Source organism: Morone saxatilis, unplaced genomic scaffold (genome assembly GCF_004916995.1).
Source record: "Morone saxatilis isolate NCDOM2014 unplaced genomic scaffold, NCSU_SB_2.0 Contig6, whole genome shotgun sequence".
NCBI lineage: Eukaryota > Metazoa > Chordata > Actinopteri > Moronidae > Morone > Morone saxatilis.
In genome coordinates, this window is record NW_023340206.1 from 10,421,854 (window position 1) to 10,429,455 (window position 7,602).

The 7,602-nt window shown below is 39.8% G+C and overlaps 1 protein-coding gene across 1 annotated transcript in view; it reads left to right on the forward strand.

Annotated features, from left to right (window-relative positions):
• Nucleotides 1-1,429: 1,429 nt before the first annotated feature.
• Nucleotides 1,430-7,602, forward strand: part of LOC118339813 (collagen alpha-1(VIII) chain-like) — an 18,831-nt gene continuing 12,658 nt past the window's right edge. The window contains exon 1 of the mRNA XM_035677579.1: nt 1,430-1,585. The gene's annotated coding sequence lies outside the window, so the exon portion shown is untranslated. The remainder of the gene's footprint in view (nt 1,586-7,602) is intronic.

The window sequence follows — 7,602 nt, forward strand, 5'->3', positions numbered from 1 at the left end:
TGAAGGATCTGGACAAAAGTTAAATATTTTTGACATTATGCACCCACAGCTCTGGAGAATAGTGCAAACTAGTGTTGCCAGATTGGGCAGTGGCTACTTTTTCTTTAATGATGTGGGTATAAAATGTTTCAAGCATGTTTCATAATGTTTCATAATAACTTTTTGGCCAGTTTCCACCAACAGAAAAGTTACATTTGAATAATGTGTCCCCTCCTCTTATCGAGTAAGTTGAATAGACTTGGTTCGACAAGCGAAGACTGAAGATCACGGTCAAAATCAAATCAAAACTTTTTTTCCTATTCCAATCATTCATCTATCCATATGAGTTAAAACTCTTTTAATATTTAATGTAAAATGATCTAAAAGTTGTATTTTATTTTAGGATTTCTATTCTACATTTTTAATTGTTATAACTTTTGTTTTGAGTTTGCCTTTAACTGAGCCTAACTCCTCCCATTTGGCAGACCGTCGATTCTAGCACCATGAATCACCATGGCTACTTTCAGTGTTACCTCTTATAAACATCTAGCTGCCAAAGCCTGAGATAAAAGGTTTTCTTGAATCATCAATTTTAGCCACTTGGGTTTAGACTGAAAACAAATATTGGATGGATTGTCATGAATTTGGCAACATATATTCATAGTCCCTAGATGAAGAATCCTAATGACTTTGGTAATCCCCTGAACGCTCCTGTAGCGCCACCAGCAGGCTGAAGTTTTAAGTCTCAGCTATACTTTGAGGTTGGTGCTAACTTGCAAATGTTAGCATGCTAGCACACTAAACTTGGTAAACTTATACCTGCTAATCTGCATGTTAGCATCCTGGCGTTAGCTGTCAGTTTAAAGCATCACAGAGCTGCTGGCCTGGCTGTTTTTCGCCTTTTGTTACTGCTGGAATAAAGGGAGAAAGAACAAAGAGAAATAAATATTCCAATACTGAGTGCATGTGAGAAATAACCAGGTCCACTGTCTTGTGGCTTAAAAGTCCTGTACGTGTAAACATCTACAAATCTATGACAACTGGGAAAACTCCATCCCCCTGAGGAAGATTGTGTAATACAATCGAAAGCTCCACAAAAGCTTGTAAATGGACCTTGTGGTTTTGTCAACTACTGTGTGCGCACTGTGGCAGTCACAAAAAAACTCTCCTCTCAGCGAGCTCTTGACCTCAGCCAAAACCAAAGTGAGACCCTGCCCTTAAATCTTTCTGCATGCAAAGAATGCACCGAGAGGTCCAAGTCAAACGAGAGTCTTCCTCCTTGTGATCTAAAGCTGCGCAGCTGATTGGGCTCCCTCTTTTGCCTCAGTTTGATTCTGTCTCTAATAACGTCTATTACTGCAAACATGCAGTTCCAGTAGTGTTTTCTCTCTCTCACAGATCCACTTTTTGTTTTCCTCCCTTCTCCTCTCGCATGCATGCACAGATCCAGTGCTTCTCCTCTCTCTGCTCGTGCAGCTCCACCCACCTGCAGATAAAAGCCAAACCCTCACCAGAGCTGCTGTTCAGCGTCTGTCCCAAACTCCTCAAAGCATTGTGATACTTCCACCCTGCAGCAGCAGCAGCAGTTGCACACACACACACAAAGGTAGGTGATGCGTCACCACTGGCACAGCAGGATTTGATGATGTTGGCATGGCTGTCATGTTTAGACTTTTTGATGCAGCAGTAACATTCAGTGAGCATGAGCTTTACAGGCATGATTAAGCTAAGCTTTTCAATGTGTTTTTATTGTGTGGTTGTCTGATTTCAAAGCCTTACTCCAGATAATTTTAACTTTTCTCTTGGAAAAAAACTAACAAATCCTGTTTTGAATTGTTTGAATTTTTGGAACAATACCAGAGTAACTTTTGGGATGGCATGTGATTCACAGAACTGGGTCTGGGGAAAAGAAAACAGAGATAGAAAGGCAAAGCAAAAAAAGAAAAAAAGATTAATTTTCTTGACTTCCAAAATGTTTCATAAGACATCCTACTGCACAGAGCTCACTGCTGTGAAACCTCTGCTGACAGAAGTCTCTGCAGATAATGTCTGACAGTTTTCCAAATGCAAAGAAAATCCAAAAGAGACACCTGGGAAGAATAACTCAGGCTTAAGCTTGTTAAAATAAATGCACGGTGCAGCATCTTGACAGGATTTAGCACCAGTTAATGGAATGCCTTGACATTTTAGAAATGTTAGTTGCATGTCTTTAAACACAAAAGGAAATATGTAGACCCTTTTTATCCAATGTGTGAGAAAGAAAAGGATTCTTTAATAAAGGTATTGTAGTTTTTAACACAAAAGTATGGTGAAAGTTCGAGAAAGAGGCTTTCTGGCAGCACATTAACACAGAGAAATGAGTCAGAGATGGAAAGTTTGGCCTTCGGGAAATCTTCTTTTTTTTCTACCTATCTTCTATCTAAAACATGCAGAAGTGACAGTTTTCAACCCCAAGCTAGATTTTAGATCCGATATGTGTCCCCTGCTGAAAATTGTTTTTTCGACAGACATTGCCAATCAAACTTAAAATGGCTTTGATAATGTGATAATTCACAAACGTCTGTCCAATGCAAACTTACCAGAACCTCCAAAGCAGGCAGATTTTTTTCCTCTCTGTCCTTTCAGCATAACTTGATCACAGAATATCTGAGCATGCACCTGCCAAGTAACAGTTGGGAATCCCTGCTTCACGCCCGACGAGGATTTATCACAATGTTAAACATGTCCAAGGTGAAGCTGTTGGACTGTTTTCTGCTGCAAGTGGCGTGCTGTAATAGCTACTATATGTTGCATGCAGACGTAACTTGCAGTAGCATGAAACTGGGTATGTTTTGATGCGAGTAGAAATGTGGAAATGTGCTTCCAGCTAATGAGCTTCACAGGCCTGTCTCATGAGCTGATGTGATAAGCTTCTTAATAAAATTTTAGATACCAAGTAGGCCAGTTTTTAAGAAAATGAGAGAAAGTTTGTTAGATTTTCTGCAGCTGTTTCTAACTTTTCTTGAGTGCCATTTAAAGTGATCCTGTTTTTCCTTTCTTTGGGAGAAAACTCTTAATTAGGGGAAAATGTGGTAACCTCAAATAGCTGAGGTTGAACAACTTGTACAATTAACTTGCTGATAGTTTTTGATTACCGTAACTCTCACAGTGTAACCCTTGTTGCACTCAGAGGACTGTTGCCATCAGCAAAATGTTGTTATGGCTATTTGTCATTCAGTGCTAAGCAGCAGCACCGTGGAAACACACACAACACCGTCCTGCAGATGTGAGGAAGTCCAAGTTCAAATCAAGGAAATCTAGAGCTTCACAATTTTGGGTTTTGGGTTATGCAGCAGTACTTTTGGTTTATGCTTGTTTTAGAAAACGTTATGGATGGTCTATCTGTAGTGGTATCATGTCCTGACCAACTAGACTTCCCAAGATGCATGCATGCCTTTTGGGGGCGTCTTTCTACGTCTACATGCTTTTTCGATATTAGAAAGAGAAGGTGGATTCCCCACTTCATGCAGTAAATTCAGGGGTTAGGGTTTTAGTTCTTCAGGCTATATTCTGGATTACACTGAATATAATAGCTTTTTTTATAAAGCTCAGCTCAGTCACCACATTATCAGGTTGAAGTGACCTAAAGTTTTATAGTTCGGGGTCCAGGAATTAATCTTCATCGCAGTACGATTTTGTTGTTTTATTTTATTATTTTATCTATTTTTTTGAGTGTATGTGTGTTTTTGTTGTGCATTTCTAAGGGCCTGAGGTTAGCTTGACCTTGTCATGTGAACTCTGAGTTTTAAAGCAAAAACTAGTGCAAATAGCAAATGGAGTGTTTTATTGACTATTGTTAGAAGGTTTGCTTTAGCAATATTTTTCATTTGCAAAGGCTAATGATTTGTGGAGAAAAACCTAAACTTGATAGATATAACATGTTGATTAGCGAGCTTTAGAGGTGCTGGTAGGGGGGGTTTGTTATCTTTGCACAGAGCCAGGCTAGCTGTTTGCCCCTGTTTCCAGTCTTTATGCTAAGCTAAGCTAACTGTCTCCAGGCAATAGCCTTATATATAGTGGACAGATGAGAGTGGTACCAGTCCTCCCCACATCTAATTCTGAGCAAGAAAGTCTGTTAAGGTTGCAGTTATTCCTTTGTTTTGGATAAACAACGTTTTTATATCACAGTGGGAGCTGGAAACCACAAAAGAGGATGTGAATGTCTCTTATACAGGTTGTTGTGGAGGTTGCAGAAGCGAGCTGGAAGCTGTAATCCCCAGACGGTGTCGGAAAATCTGTGCAAGGAGGGAATCAGATGCTTCTGTAGGCAGGCTGTGACTTTATATATTTGTTATGCTGTTAATGTCTCTTGACAGTATTTTCCCTGTCGGTTTCACACTCAGGCCCGTTCACACTTCGCACCTACTGAACAGGAAGTGTTTATGTAGCTCAGAGGGAATGTGTCTCTTGATCCCTCAGCTGCAGCCTCTGTGATTTGAGACCGTGTGTCCGGACACTCTCCTGCTACCGTGCAGAGGCCTGTAGGTTATGAAACGTCTCAAAATATGAAATGTAAATAACTTTTCAGATTTTTTGCAAGGGATTAATCTCTCACATTAGCTGCCATAGTGATCCATTTTACTGCCTTTGTGTGCAACAAGTTGCAGCTCAGATTAAGAGCACCACTCTTGAATTACAGCTTCAAATTTAGCCGATTTATTGCAAAGTATCTTATCTAAAGTAGACCGAGTCGTAGTTCTTATTATCCGTCGTATATACTCCACTGCAAAAACATCTGGACAGTAGGGAAAGGGAGGATCATATTTTTTCTCTGAGTGGCATATTTTACGGTGTGACTGTATAACACATTATGCTCCCCGGGACTGTCGTCATATCCCATTACTGTCACCGGTCAGACGATGCACGCATGTTGCAGCAAGCCCTAAAGGATCCCTGGCCATTTTACGATCCCAATAAATCGAGATGTGTTTAAGAAAGTAGAAAGTTTGCAGACAACCAAAAGCCTCTGTGATTGATCACTCGTAGGGGTGTGTACATAAAGTAGAGTTACAGTTGCTCTGGTGAAACCATCATCAAAGTGAAATTGTCTCTAATTAGCTCAAAACAACACATAATCACCACCTAGTCATTTTTTTAATACTGCTCTCATGCTCCAAAGTTCACCAATTACTGATCTTCTGGAAGGTTTCATTTGCCCACTTGTGCTGTATTTTTGACATCCTGTGTGTTGGAATTGCAAAAGCATTCATCTTAGGATGTTGGAAATCTTCCGAGGTATTTGTGGTCAATTTGGGAGCTTTTTTGTGCCTTCATTAGATTCATTGGCAGTGGTGGAGGTGAAGTATTCAGATCCCTAATTTAACTACCAATGTAACATTATAAAAAATACTCCATTATAGAGGAAAGTTTTGTATTCAAAATCCTACTTGGAGTACAGAAATATTATCAGCAAATTGTACTAAAAGTACTCGGTGACTGATATATTACTGACATTAGATTGTTAATACTGTTGCATCAATGTCAAAATCATGTCTCTCCAGAGGGTCACAAGATAAATCTGAGGGGTTCTGTTACACAAATGTATTTTAAGACTTTTTTTTTAGAGAAGTTTACAGGAGAAATCGGTATCTGGTGGAATGGAAATGCAAGGGTTTATTTTTTTTAAAAGAGGAAATTTCACAAAAAAGTTCAATGGAAAGAGACTTCGGCTTGCATTGAGATCATCAGACACATGACCACTGAAGCCTCTGCTCTACTAAAAAATTAAATGTTGTGGAGTAAGAATTACAATATTTCGACTGAAAGAAGTATAGAACAGCACAAAGTTGAAAAGGTACAAGTACTTAAATTTGTACTTATGTGTAGTACTTGAGTAAATATACTTAGTTCTTATCCACCAGTTTCCTTTGGAAAGGTTCAGAAAACAGAAGACAGGAGGCGACATGTTGCCTCTTGCACAGTGTGTGCTGTTCTTTTCTGATTTACACAGTACACAAAATATATTTATGCAGCTGCAAACTGCAGAATTCCCCACTGGAGTCTGTGGTTTAAGCATAGTATAACCGATCAGATCTGATTATTAGCCAAATGTTGTTATTGCCCATGAAAATAATCATTCACTAGTGGAGTGTCCCTTTGAGAGCCAGCGCAAATATGAGTGAGAGCAAGAAAAAATGTGGTAAGACCACATGAAGTTCAGGCGAAAACTTGGATAAAGTTTGCAAAAGTCTAAAAAGCCTCACAAGTGTTTCCTTCCTGCTGAACAAGATAGTGGAACATGTCATGTAAAATAAGCTCTCTTCAGAGTAAATATTTTCAGATTAAAAAATGCATTTTTCCCACCCTTGCTTCCCCTTGATTTTTCTCTCATAGCATTTGAACAACTTCTGTAACGACCTGAAGTGCTTCTTAGTTCTTCATTGGTATTAATGCTGTCCACAGACACCAGATACGCTGTTTTGACAGAACTCAAAGCTAATAGGAAAATAATTCTCCTTCTGTTCCCGATCTTTGCCTGAAAAGAAAATTGTGGGTGAGCTGTGGTTCCCAGAGCTGTGTGAGAGGAAAAATCTGTCAATGGGCTGGACAAAAAGGTCGGACAGACTGTGGGTGAGTGGGGATGGGTGTGTAGGTGCAATTATGTGCATGTACGTATGCGTATGTCAAAGGTTAGAGGAGCAGTAAGAAAACACTGCGTTGCCAATTTGAAACTCATCCGGATGCTGCTTGCCTTTTGCGGTTACTTGGTTATTTGGACCATCCGTTTGAAATGTGTTGCCACCTTAAAAATTAGGCTTTTCAATCCAGATAAAGGTCAGCTGACCCCTCGTCTGCCTCGTCCAGTTTGAGGCTATAGATGCCCCCGAAGGCGACTCCGGCCTTCGCTCTGCAAAGAGATCAAGTAGGTGTGAAGGAATGCTGAAAAAGAGCAAAATAGGTTGGAGAGGAACTGGAGCGTGTGGAGCAGACTTGCACTTTTTGCTTCCTTCTCCAACTTATTATGAGAAAACTAAGTGATATTCCCTTCCCATCAAGATAAACTGAGCTGTGGGAGAAAATGAAAACGTTACGTGATGATGGAGGCGGGATAAATCACCTGCTTGGAGACAGAAAGGGCAGCGAATGCAGAGAAGAAAAACAGCTTTAGGTCCAGAATGTACTCAGAATATGACTTGTGGTTTGTGAGAATAATGCAGCGAGAATGTTGTTGCTCTGTGGATTTTACTGCTGGAAAATGGCAGGCGTGATGCACATAACCAATGTCCAGTATTAATTACAGACAAAACAACAATAAATCTGATTGTACAAAAGCGTTTAAATCAGCCAGAAAACACAGTTTATGTCAGGATAATTTGCTATTTTCTTGAAGCACATTTCGTTCTCCACCCAGTCTGTGGCAAACATCAGTAAACAAGACAGATTGATACAAGTATTGATGGGTTGAAAATCAAAATGGAGTTTGGCGCCCTCTATTGAACCACCAGCCTCATTACTGGCTTTCTGACCTAGAGCCCAAGAAGATGTCAAAAAACTGCTTGTTTTGTCCGGCCAAAGGTCCAAATATATTTCATTTAATATCATATAGTTCAAAGAAAAGATGCAAATCTTCACATCTGAAAAGCT